General features: G+C 38.9%; 2 non-coding genes across 2 annotated transcripts; one reads left to right on the top strand and one right to left on the bottom strand.

Moving 5' to 3' along the window:
* Positions 1-867: 867 nt before the first annotated feature.
* Positions 868-971, bottom strand: LOC148579894 (small nucleolar RNA R71). The gene has a single exon (XR_015899214.1). It is a non-coding gene; the product is annotated as a small nucleolar RNA R71 (small nucleolar RNA).
* Positions 972-6,920: 5,949 nt separating this feature from the next.
* Positions 6,921-7,028, top strand: LOC148579895 (small nucleolar RNA R71). Its single transcript, XR_015896410.1, has one exon. It is a non-coding gene; the product is annotated as a small nucleolar RNA R71 (small nucleolar RNA).
* Positions 7,029-12,532: the final 5,504 nt, after the last annotated feature.

The following is a 12,532-nucleotide window of genomic DNA, read 5'->3' on the forward strand; positions in this document are numbered from 1 at the left end:
ATATCTCCCTCTTTTTCAAAATTTCTTTTTAATTAACTAATTATTTTAATTTTTGATTTTAATTTTCGAAAATTACTACCCTTTTTCAAAAACCATTTTCGAAAATCAGTAACTCTTTTTCAAAAATAATTTTCGAAAATTCTTCTCTCTCATCTCCTTCTATTTATTTATTTATTTACTAACATCTCTTCCTCACTCACCAAAAATCCGAACCCCCTCTCTCTCTCTGAGTTCAGATTTTCTCTTCTTCTTTTCTTCTACTCACACAGGGACCTCTATACTGTGGTAAAAAGGATCCCCATTATTATTATTTTTCTGTTCCTCCTTTTTCATATGAGCAGGAGCAAGGACAAGAATATTCTTGTTGAAGCAAATCCAGAACCTGAAAGGACTCTGAAGAGGAAACTAAGAGAAGCTAAATTACAACAATCCAGCAAGCACCTGTCAGAAATTTTCGAACAGGAAGAGGAGATGGCAGCCGAAAATAATAATAATGCAAGGAGAATGCTTGGTGACTTCACTGCACCTAATTCCAATTTACATGGAAGAAGCATCTCCATCCCTACCATTGGAGCAAACAATTTTGAGCTGAAACCTCAATTAGTTTCTCTGATGCAACAAAACTGCAAGTTCCATGGACTTCCATCTGAAGATCCTTTTCAGTTCTTAAGTAAATTTTTGCAGATCTGTGATACTGTTAAGACTAATGGAGTAGCTCCTGAAGTCTACAGGCTCATGCTTTTCCCTTTTGCTGTAAGAGACAGAGCTAGAATATGGTTGGACTCTCAACCTAAGGATAGCCTGAACTCTTGGGATAAGCTGGTCAAGGCTTTCTTAGCCAAGTCCTTTCCTCCTCAAAATCTAAGTAAGCTTAGAGTGGATGTTCAAACTTTCAGACAGAAAGAAGGTGAATCCCTCTATGAAGCTTGGGAGAGATACAAGGAACTGACCAAAAAGTGTCCTTCTGACATGCTCTCAGAATGGACCATCCTGGATATATTCTATGATGGTCTGTCTGAATTAGCTAAGATGTCATTGGATACTTCTGCAGGTGGATCCATTCACCTAAAGAAAACGCCTGCAGAAGCTCAAGAACTCATTGACATGGTTGCTAATAACCAGTTCATGTACACTTCTGAGAGGAATCCTGTGAGCAATGGGACGCCTCAGAAGAAGGGAGTTCTTGAAATTGATACTCTGAATGCCATATTGGCTCAGAACAAAATATTGACTCAGCAAGTCAATATGATTTCTCAGAGTCTGAATGGAATGCAAGCTGCATCCAACAGTACTAAAGAGGCGCCTTCTGAAGAAGAGGCCTATGATCCTGAGAACCCTGCAATAGCAGAGGTAAATTACTTAGGTGAACCATATGGAAACACCTATAATCCCTCATGGAGAAATTATCCTAATCTCTCATAGAAGGATTGGTGCACGAAATTGTGATGTCCAGGCTCGAACAATCCCTGGTAATGGCTCCAAAGCTTGGTGCTTTGATCTTAATTCATAATTGTCACAACTTCGATACAACTAACCAGCAAGTGCACTGGGTCGTCCAAGTAATACCTTACGTGAGTAAGGGTCGAATCCCACGGAGATTGTTGGTATGAAGCAAGCTATGGTCACCTTGTAAATCTCAGTCAGGCAGATATAAAGTGATAATGGTGTTTTCGAATTTAATATAATAAAATAGGGATAGAGATACTTATGTAATTCATTGGTGAGAATTTCAGATAAGAGAATGGAGATGCTTTTCGTTCCTCTGAACCTCTGCTTTCCTGCTATCTTCATCCAATCAGTCTTACTCCTTTCCATGGCTGGCTGTATGCAAGGGCATCACCGTTGTCAGTGGCTACATCCCCTCCTCTCAGTGAATCATATGCTCACGCACCCTGTCACGGCACGGCTATTCATCTGTCGGTTCTCGATCATGCTGGAATAGGATTCACCTTCCTTTTGCGTCTGTCACTAACGCCCAACAATCGCGAGTTTGAAGCTCGTCACAGTCATTCAATCATTGAATCCTACTCAGAATACCACAGACAAGGTTTAGACCTTCCGGATTCTCTTGAATGCCGCCATCATTCTAGCTTACGCCACGAAGATTCTGGTTAGGAGATCTAAGAGATATTCATTCTAGCTTAATTCATGTAGAACAGAAGTGTTTGTCAGGCACGCGTTCATAAGGGAGAAGGATGATGAGCGTCACACATAATCATCACCTTCATCACGTTCTTGGGTGCGAATGGATATCTTAGAAGCGAAATAAGAAGAATTGAATAGAAAACAGTAGTACTTTGCATTAATCTTTGAGGAACAGCAGAGCTCCACACCTTAATCTATGGAGTGTAGAAACTCTACCGTATGAAAATACATAAGTGAAGGTCCAGGCATGGTCGAGATGGCCAGCCCCTAAAACGTGATCAATAGTCTCCTAAGATGAACAATGGATTAAAACTGAGACCAAAGATGCCTAATACAATAGTAAGAGGTCCTATTTATAATAAACTAGCTACTAGGGTTTACATGAGTAAGTAATTGATGCATAAATCCAATTCCGGGGCCCACTTGGTGTGTGTTTGGGCTGAGCTTAAGTGTAGCACGTGCAGAGGCCATTTGTGGAGTTGAACGCCAGTTTCTATGCCAGTTTGGGCGTTCAACTCTGGTTTTGGATCCTTTTCTGGCGCTGGACTCCAGATTTGGGCAGAAGTCTGGCGTTGAACGCCAGTTTACGTCATCAATTCTTGGCCAAAGTATGGACTATTATATATTGCTGGAAAGCCCTGGATGTCTACTTTCCAACGCAATTGGAAGCGCGCCATTTCGAGTTCTGTAGCTCCAGAAAATCCACTTTGAGTGCAGGGAGGTCAGAATCCAACAGCATCAGTAGTCCTTTTTCAACCTCTGAATCTGATTTCTGCTCAAGTCCCTCAATTTCAGCCAGAAAATACCTGAAATCACAGAAAAACACACAAACTCATAGTAAAGTCCAGAAATGTGAATTTAACATAAAAACTAATGAAAACATCCCTAAAAGTAACTAGATCCTACTAAAAACATACTAAAAACAATGCCAAAAAGCGTATAAATTATCCGCTCATCACAACACCAAACTTAAATTGTTGCTTGTCCCCAAGCAACTGAAAATCAAATAGGATAAAAAGAAGAGAATATACTATAAATTCCAAACTATCAATGAAACATAGCTTCAATCAAATGAGCGGGACTTATAGCTTTTTGCCTCTTGAATAGTTTTGGCATCTCACTTTATCCATTGAAGTTCAGAATGATTGGCTTCTATAGGAACTTCAGATTTCGAATAGTGTTATTGACTCTCCTAGTTCAGTATGATGATTCTTGAACACAGCATCTTTATGAGTCTTGGCCGTGGCCCTAAGCACTTTGTTTTCCAGTATTACTACCGGATACATAAATGCCACAGACACATAATTGGGTGAACCTTTTCAGATTGTGACTCAGCTTTGCTAAAGTCCCCAATTAGAGGTGTCCAGGGTTCTTAAGCACACTCTTTGTTTTTGCTTTGGACCTTGACTTTAACCGCTCAGTCTCAAGTTTTCACTTGACACCTACACGCCACAAGCACATGGTTAGGGACAGCTTGGTTTAGCCGCTTAGACCAGGATTTTATTCCTTTAGGCCCTCCTATCCACTGATGCTCAAAGCCTTGGGATCCTTTTTATTTGCCCTTGGCTTTTGGTTTTAAGGGTTATTGGCTTTTTCTGCTTGCTTTTTCTTTTTCTTTCTATTTTTTTCTATTCTTTTTTTTTTCGCCTATATTTTTTTTTTCTGCAAGCTTTGTTCTTTGCTGCTTTTTCTTGCTTCAAGAATCATTTTTATGATTTTTCAGATTATCAAATAACATGTCTCCTAGTCATTATTCTTTCAAGAGCCAACATATTTAACATTCTTAAACAACAACTTCAAAAGACATATGCACTGTTCAAGCATACATTCAGAAAACAAGAAGCATTGTCACCACATCAATATAATTAAACTAAGTTCAAGGATAAATTCGAAACTCATGTACTTCTTGTTCTTTTGAATTAAAACATTTTTCATTTAAGAGAGGTGATGGATTCATAGGACATTTATAACTTTAAGACAAAGTTACTAACTACTAATGATCATGTAGTGAAGACACAAACATAGATAAGCACATAACATAGAAAACGAAAAAAAAACAGAGAAAGTAAGAACAAGGAATGAATCCACCTTAGTGATGTCCTTGAGCTCTTCTATGTCTCTTCCTTGTCTTTGCTGCTCCTCCTTCATTGCTTTTAGATCTTCTCTGATTTCATGAAGGATGAAGGAGTGCTTTTGATGTTCCACCCTTAGTTGCTTCCAATAATTGTGTGGAAGAAAATGTATCCCCTGAGGTATCTCAGGGATCTCTTGATTTGCAGTCAAATGTTCTACCACTGAGCTATAGACCCTTGATGGAAGCTTTTGTCTTCCCTTTCCTCTTTCTAGAGGTTTCTTTGGCCTTAGGTGCCATCAATGGTTATGGAAAAAACAAAAAAGCTATGCTTTTACCACACCAAACTTAGAATGTTGCTCGCCCTCGAGCAAAAGAAGAAAGAATAGAAGAATAAGAAGAAGATATGGAGGAGATGGATGGGAGTGTGTATTCGGCCATATGGGTGGGATTGGGTGGGAGAGAGATGTTGAATTTTTGAAGGTAGTGGGTGTATGGATGTGAGTGGTAAATGGAAAAAAAGAAGGGATGATCATGAATGGAAAGAGAGATGATGAGGTAGGTGGGGATCCTGTGGGGTCCACAGATCCTGAGATAATCCTGTGGGGTCCACAGATCCTGAGGTGTCAAGGCATTTACATCCCTGCACCAATTTAGGCATGCAAAATGCCCTTGCACACAACTCTGGGCGTTCAGCGCCAGGTTGGTGCCCATTTTGGGCGTTCAACGCCCATTTGCTGCCATTTCTGGCGTTGAACGCCAGAACCATGCTTGTTCTGGGCGTTCAGCGCCAGGATGCTCCCATTCTGGGCGTTCAGCGCCAGAACTATGCTCTGTTCTGGCGTTTGAACGCCAGACAAATGCTCCTCCAGGGTGTGATTTTTCTTCTGCTGTTTTTGATTCCGTTTTTAATTTTTTTTGTTTATTTTGTGACTCCACATGATCATGAACCTAAGAAAACATGAAAAATAAGAATTAGATAAACATTGGGTTGCCTCCCAACAAGCGCTTCTTTAATGTCAATAGCTTGACAGTGGGCTCTCATGGAGCCTCACAGATGTGCAGAGCTTTGTTGAAACTCTCCAACACCAAACTTAGAGTTTGGATATGGGAGTTCAACACCAAACTTAGAGTTTGACTGTGGGGGCTCTAGTTGACTCTGCTTGGAGAGAAGCTTTTCCTGCTTCCTCCCCATGGTTGCAGAGGGAGATCCTTGAGTTTTGAATACAAGGGAGTTCTCATTCCATTGAAGGACTATTTCACCTCTGTCAACATCAATCACAGCTCTTGCTGTGGCCAGGAAAGGTCTTCCTAGGATGATGAATTCATCCTCTTCCTTTCCAGTATCCAGGACTATGAAATCAGTAGGTATGTAAAGGCCCTCAACCTTTACTAATACATCTTCTACTTGTCCATAAGCCTGTTTTCTTGAGCTGTCTGCCATCTCTAGTGAGATTTTAGCAGCTTGCACCCCATAGATTCCCAGTTTCTCTATTACAAAGAGGGGCATGAGGTTTATTCCTGAACCAAAGTCACACAGAGCCTTAAAGAGCATGGTGCCTATGGTACAGGGTATTATGAACTTTCCAGGATCCTGTCTCTTCTGAGGCAATGTCAGTTGATCCAGATCACTTAGTTCATTGATGAACAAGGGAGGTTCAACTTCCCAAGCATTAATGCTAAACAATTTGGCATTCAGCTTCATGATTGCACCAAGAAACTTGGCAGTTTGCTCTTCAGTAACATCCTCATTCTCTTCAGAAGAGGAATACTCATCAGAGCTCATGAAGGGCATAAGGAGGTTCAATGGGATCTCTATAGTCTCTAGATGAGCCTCAGAGTCCTTTGGTTCCTCAGAGGGAAGCTCCTTATTGATCACTGGACGTCCCAGGAGGTCCTCCTCCTTGGGATTCATGTCCTCTCCTCTCCTCAGAGGTTCGGCCATGGCGCTTATGTCAATGGCCTTGCACTCTCCTTTTGGGTTCTCTTTTGTATTACTTGGGAGAGTACTAGGAGGGATTTCAGTGATCCTTTTACTCAGCTGGCCCACTTGTGCTTCCAGATTTCTAATGGAAGACCTTGTTTCATTCATGAAACTTACAGTGGCCTTAGATAGATCAGAGACTAGATTTGCTAAATTAGAAGCATTTTGTTCAGAGTTCTCTGTCTGTTGCTGAGTTGATGATGGAAAAGGCTTGCTATTGCTAAACCTGTTTCTTCCACCATTATTAAAGCCTTGTTGGGGCTTTTGATCCTTCCATGAGAAATTTGGATGATTTCTCCATGTTGAGTTATAGGTGTTTGCATAAGGTTCACCTAAGTAATTCACCTCTGCTATTGCAGGGTTCTCAGGATCATAGGCTTCTTCTTCAGAAGATGCCTCTTGAGTACTGTTGGATGCAGCTTGCATTCCATGCAGACTCTGAGAAATCATATTGACTTGCTGAGTCAATATTTTGTTCTGAGCCAATATGGCATTCAGAGTATCAACTTCAAGAACTCCCTTCTTCATAGGCGTCCCATTACTCACAGGATTCCTTTCAGAAGTGTACATGAACTGGTTATTAGCAACCATGTCAATGAGTTCTTGAGCTTCTGCAGGCGTTTTCTTTAGGTGAATGGATCCACCTGCAGAAGTGTCCAGTGACATCTTTGATAGCTCAGATAAACCATCATAGAATATATCCAGGATGGTCCATTCTGAAAGCATGTCAGAAGGACACTTTTTGGTCAACTGTTTGTATCTTTCCCAAGCTTCATAGAGGGATTCACCTTCTTTTTGTCTGAAGGTTTGAACATCAGCTCTAAGCTTGCTCAGCTTTTGAGGAGGAAAGTACTTGGCTAAGAAAGCCGTGACCAGCTTATCCCAAGAGTTCAGGCTGTCTTTAGGTTGAGAATCCAACCATAATCTAGCTCTGTCTCTTACAGCAAAAGGGAAAAGCATGAGCCTGTAGACTTCAGGATCTACTCCATTAGTCTTAACAGTATCACATATCTGCAAGAATTCAGTTAAGAACTGAAAAGGATCTTCAGATGGAAGTCCATGAAACTTGCAGTTCTGCTGCATCAGAGAAACTAATTGAGGTTTTAGCTCAAAGTTGTTTGCTCCAATGGCAGGAATGGAGATGCTTCTTCCATGTAAATTGGAATTAGGTGCAGTAAAGTCACCAAGCATCCTCCTTGCATTATTATTATTTTCAGCTGCCATCTCCTCTGCCTGTTCGAAAATTTCTGAAAGGTTATCTCTGGATTGTTGTATTTTAGCTTCTCTTTAATTTTCTCTTCAGAGTCCTTTCAGGTTCTGGATCTGCTTCCACAAGAATGTTCTTATCCTTGCTCCTGCTCATATGACAAAGAAGAAGGCACAGAAAAATAATAATAATAATAGAGATCCTTTATACCACAGTATAGGGATCCCTTTGTGAGTGAAAGAAAAGGGGGAGACAAAGAATGTAATATAAAGGAAGAAACACAACTGTGAGAATGGAAGAGATGTGAGATGAGATGTTAGGATATGAATGAATAAATAGAATAGGATGGGGGAGGTATAATTTTCGAAAATTATTTTGAAAAGGAGTTAGTGATTTTTGAAAATTGGTTTTTGAAAATTTGTTAGTATTTTTCGAAAATTTTTTTGAAATAAAAATAAAAATAAAAATAATTAGTTAATTAAAAAGAAATTTTTGAAAAAGGGGGAGATATTTTCGAAAATTAGAAAGAGAGAATTAGTTAGGTGGTTTTGAAAAAGTTAAGAAACAAATAAAAAGTTAGTTAGTTAGTTGAAACAAATTTTGAAAAGATAAGAAGTTAGGAGGTTAGAAAAGATATTTTGAAAAGATATTTTTGAAAAAGATAAGATGAGAAGATATTTTTGAAAAGATATGATAGAAATTAGTTTTGAAAAAGATTTGATTTTTAAAATCACAATTAATGACTTGATTCACAAGAAATCACAAGATATGATTCTAGAACTTAAAGTTTGAATCTTTCTTAACAAGCAAGTAACAAACTTGAAATTTTTGAATCAAAACATTAATTGCTATTGTTATTTTCAAAAATTATGATATAAAATAAGAAAAAGATTTTTGAAAAATATTTTTGGAATTTTCGAAAATAACTAAGAAATTTGAAAAAGATTTGATTTTTGAAAAAGATTTTGAAAAAGATAGGATTTTCAAATTGAAAATTTGATTTGACTCATGAGAAACAATTTGATTTTAAAAATTTTTTGAAAAAGTCAATCCAAATTTTCGAATTTGATGAGAGAAAGATATTTTTTTTATTTTTGAAATTTTTATGAAAAACATGAAAAATATGCAATGCATGAAATTTTTAGATCAAAACAATGAATGCATGCAAGAATGCTATGAATGTCAAGATGAACACCAAGAACACTATGAATGTCATGATGAACATCAAGAACATATTTTTGAAAAATTTTTTTTTTAATGCAAAGAAAACATGCAAGACACCAAACTTAGAAATTTTTCATGTTTAGACTCTAAGAAACGAAAAATGCATATGAAAAACAATAAAAGACACAAAACAAAAAATCATCAAGATCAAACAAGAAGACTTACCAAGAACAACTTGAAGATCATGAAGAACACTATGAATGCATGAATTTTCGAAAAAATGCAAGATGCATATGCAATTGACACCAAACTTATAACATGACTCAAGACTCAAACAAGAAACAGAAAAATATTTTTGATTTTTATGATTTTCTGATTTTTTTGGATTTTTATTTTATATTTTTCGAAAATTAAAAGAAAGATAAGGATTCCAAAATTTTTAATATGAATTCCAGGAATCTTGCCATGTTAGTCTATAGCTTCAGTCCAGGAATTAGACATGGCTCACTAGCCAGCCAAGCTTTCAATGAAAGCTCCGGTCCAAAACACTAGACATGGCCAATGGCCAGCCAAGCTTCAGCAGATATGGATACTTTTCATGTATAGAATAACTAAGTGTGTGAGAATCTCTTCATTTGTGATGGTAAGTTGAAACCCTAGTCCAAAAATTAGACATGGCTTACAGCCAGCCAGGATTCAACAAATCATCATGAAACACTAGAATTCATTCTTAAAAATCTTGAATAAATTTTTGAAAATATTTTTATATTTTTTCGAAAACAGATGAGAGATTTTTAAAAATATTTTTGAAAAATTTTTGAAAATAAAATAAAAAGAAAATTACCTAATCTGAGCAACAAGATGAGCCGTCAGTTGTCCAAACTCAAACAATCCCCGGCAACGGCGCCAAAAACTTGGTGCTGTTGCCGGATCAAAAGGGAATCTGGCACTGATGTTACCGGACCAAAAGCTTGCCGAAGACTCAAACAATCCCCGGCAACGGCGCCAAAAACTTGGTGCACGAAATTGTGATGTCCAGGCTCGAACAATCCCTGGTAATGGCTCCAAAGCTTGGTGCTTTGATCTTAATTCATAATTGTCACAACTTCGATACAACTAACCAGCAAGTGCACTGGGTCGTCCAAGTAATACCTTACGTGAGTAAGGGTCGAATCCCACGGAAATTGTTGGTATGAAGCAAGCTATGGTCACCTTGTAAATCTCAGTCAGGCAGATATAAAGTGATAATGGTGTTTTCGAATTTAATATAATAAAATAGGGATAGAGATACTTATGTAATTCATTGGTGAGAATTTCAGATAAGAGAATGGAGATGCTTTTCGTTCCTCTGAACCTCTGCTTTCCTGCTATCTTCATCCAATCAGTCTTACTCCTTTCCATGGCTGGCTGTATGCAAGGGCATCACCGTTGTCAGTGGCTACATCCCCTCCTCTCAGTGAATCATATGCTCACGCACCCTGTCACGGCACGGCTATTCATCTGTCGGTTCTCGATCATGCTGGAATAGGATTCACCCTCCTTTTGCGTCTGTCACTAACGCCCAACAATCGCGAGTTTGAAGCTCGTCACAGTCATTCAATCATTGAATCCTACTCAGAATACCACAGACAAGGTTTAGACCTTCCAGATTCTCTTGAATGCCGTCATCATTCTAGCTTACGCCACGAAGATTCTGGTTAGGAGATCTAAGAGATATTCATTCTAGCTTAATTCATGTAGAACAGAAGTGTTTGTCAGGCACGCGTTCATAAGGGAGAAGGATGATGAGCGTCACACATAATCATCACCTTCATCACGTTCTTGGGTGCGAATGGATATCTTAGAAGCGAAATAAGAAGAATTGAATAGAAAACAGTAGTACTTTGCATTAATCTTTGAGGAACAGCAGAGCTCCACACCTTAATCTATGGAGTGTAGAAACTCTACCGTATGAAAATACATAAGTGAAGGTCCAGGCATGGCCGAGAAGGCCAGCCCCTAAAACGTGATCAATAGTCTCCTAAGATGAACAATGGATTAAAACTGAGACCAAAGATGCCTAATACAATAGTAAGAGGTCCTATTTATAATAAACTAGCTACTAGGGTTTACATGAGTAAGTAATTGATGCATAAATCCACTTCCGGGGCCCACTTGGTGTGTGTTTGGGCTGAGCTTAAGTGTAGCACGTGCAGAGGCCATTTGTGGAGTTGAACGCCAGTTTCTATGCCAGTTTGGGCGTTCAACTCTGGTTTTGGATCCTTTTCTGGCGCTGGACTCCAGATTTGGGCAGAAGGCTGGCGTTGAACGCCAGTTTACGTCGTCAATTATTGGCCAAAGTATGGACTATTATATATTGCTGGAAAGCCCTGGATGTCTACTTTCCAAGGCAATTGGAAGCGCGCCATTTCGAGTTCTGTAGCTCCAGAAAATCCACTTTGAGTGCAGGGAGGTCAGAATCCAACAGCATCAGTAGTCCTTTTTCAACCTCTGAATCTGATTTCTGCTCAAGTCCCTCAATTTCAGCCAGAAAATACCTGAAATCACAAAAAAACACACAAACTCATAGTAAAGTCCAGAAATGTGAATTTAACATAAAAACTAATGAAAACATCCCTAAAAGTAACTAGATCCTACTAAAAACATACTAAAAATAATGCCAAAAAGCGTATAAATTATCCGCTCATCAAGGATCAAAAGCCTCAACAAGGCTTTAATAATGGTGGAAGAAATAGGTTTAACAATAGTAAACCTTTTCTATCATCCACTCAGCAACAGACAGAGAACTCTGAACAAAATACCTCTAATTTAGCAAACTTAGTCTCTGATCTATCTAAGGCCACTGTAAGTTTCATGAATGAAACAAGGTCCTCCATTAGAAATTTGGAGGCACAAGTGGGCCAGCTGAGTAAAAGGATCACTGAAATCCCTCTTAGTACTCTCCCAAGCAATACAGAAGAAAATCCAAAAAGAGAATGCAAGGCCATTGACATAGTCAACACGGCCGAACCTGGAGAGGAAGGGGAGGACATAAATCCCAGTGAGGAAGACCTCCTGGGACGTCCAGTGATCAATAAGGAGTTTTCCTTTGAGGAACCAAAGGAATATGAGACTCATCTAGAGACCATAGAGATTCTATTAAACTTCCTTATGCCCTTCATGAGCTCTGATGAGTATTCCTCTTCTGAAGAAAATGAGGATGTTACTGAAGAGCAAGTTGCCAAGTACCTTAGTGCAATCATGAAGCTGAATGCCAAATTATTTGATATTGAGACTTGGGAGGATGAACCTCCCTTGTTCACCAATAAACTAAGTGATCTGGATCAACTGACATTGCCTCAGAAGAAACAGAATCCTGGAAAGTTCGTAATACCTTGTACCATAGGCAACATGATCTTTGAAAAGGCTCTGTGTGACCTTGGTTCAGGGATAAACCTTATGCCCCTCTCTGTAATAGAGAAACTGGAAATCTTTAGGGTGCAAGCTACTAAAATCTCATTAGAGATGGCAAACAATTCAAGAAAACAGGCTTATGGACAAGTAGAGGTCGTGTTAGTAAAGGTTGAAGGCCTTTACATCCCTGCTGATTTCATAATCCTTGATACTGGGAAGGATGAGGATGAATCCATCATCCTTGGAAGACCTTTCCTAGCCATAGCAAGAGCTGTGATTGATGTTGACAGAGGTGAATTAGTCCTTCAATTGAATGAGGACTCCCTTGTGTTTACAACTCAAGGTTACCCTTCTGTAAACATGGAAAAGAGGCACAGTAAGCTTCTCTCAAAACAGAGTCAACCAGAGCCTCCACAGTCAAACTCTAAGTTTGGTGTTGGGAAGTCTCACCAATGCTCTGAATATCTGTGAGGCTCCATGAGAGCCCACTGTCAAGCTATTGACATTAAAGAAGCGCTTGTTGGGAGGCAACCCAATTTTTATTTATCTAATTTTATTTTTCTTGTTC

The sequence above is a fragment of the Arachis ipaensis genome, chromosome B10 (genome assembly GCF_059453495.1).
Source record: "Arachis ipaensis isolate K30076 ecotype BB chromosome B10, ASM5945349v1, whole genome shotgun sequence".
Lineage (NCBI taxonomy): Eukaryota > Viridiplantae > Streptophyta > Magnoliopsida > Fabales > Fabaceae > Arachis > Arachis ipaensis.